The sequence below is a fragment of the Bison bison genome, unplaced genomic scaffold, assembly GCF_000754665.1.
Source record: "Bison bison bison isolate TAMUID 2011002044 unplaced genomic scaffold, Bison_UMD1.0 scf7180017864109, whole genome shotgun sequence".
NCBI lineage: Eukaryota > Metazoa > Chordata > Mammalia > Artiodactyla > Bovidae > Bison > Bison bison.
The window spans coordinates 2303096-2304049 of NW_011494681.1; positions in this window are offsets into that span (position 1 = coordinate 2303096).

Genomic DNA, 954 nt, shown 5'->3' on the forward strand with positions numbered 1-954 from the left:
CCCTAGACTATGCTATGCTAAGTCGCTTCAGTCGTGTCCGACTCTGTGCGACCCCATAGACGGCAGCCCACCAGGCTCCGCCGTCTCTGGGATTCTCCAGGCAAGAATACTGGAGTGGGTTGCCATTTCCTTCTCCAATGCATGAAAAGTGAAAAGTGAAAGTGAAGTCGCTCAGTCGTGTCCGACTCTTAGCGACCCCATGGCCTGCAGCCTACCAGGCTCCTCCGTCCATGGGATTTTCCAGGCAAGAGTATTGGAGTGGGGTGCCATTGCCTTCTCCAAGACTATAGAAAAAAGTATTATTTTTGAAAGATACTATTTTTCTTTTTATTAATCTTGTTAAATTCATTCATTGTAACAATTTACCTGCAGATTCTTTTGGATTTTCCACATAAATATCTACGAAAAATAACGACTTTGTTTCTTCCTGTTCTTAGTCTTTTTTTCCCCCTTACTCCGTTGGCTAAGGACATTCAGGGGCAATAACGGGCATTCTTGCCAGTAGTACACTTTTAATCACTACTAAGCCCTCTGCCTCAAGCCAACGGCGTGTAATTGTTGGTTCCCAGCTGGAAAGTGTGAGACGCCCACGCTCTCCTTTCAGCGCTTGCAGCGAATTAAACCAGAGAGTAAGCCTCCCTGAAGCTCGCCTTCCAATTCTCAGGAAGGAGCTGGCAGCCCCCTCTGGTTGCCACGCAACGGCGTCTCCTGACCCGGAGTAGGTGCGAGCGGGATAGAAGCACGTGCCGCCTCTTCCGCATTCCTGGACTACATCCCCCACAATGCGTCGCGCTGCGGGCCGCAGGTCTCCAAGCGGGGGAAGGGCCGGGCAAGGAGGCGGAGCGGAAGCGGAGTGTGAGGGACAAGAGTAAAATCCCCACAAGCCGGGAACCAACCTTGTTGCTGATTCCCAGCTCAGGCCTTTCTTCATCCCGACCTGGAGGTTGCTTCGCG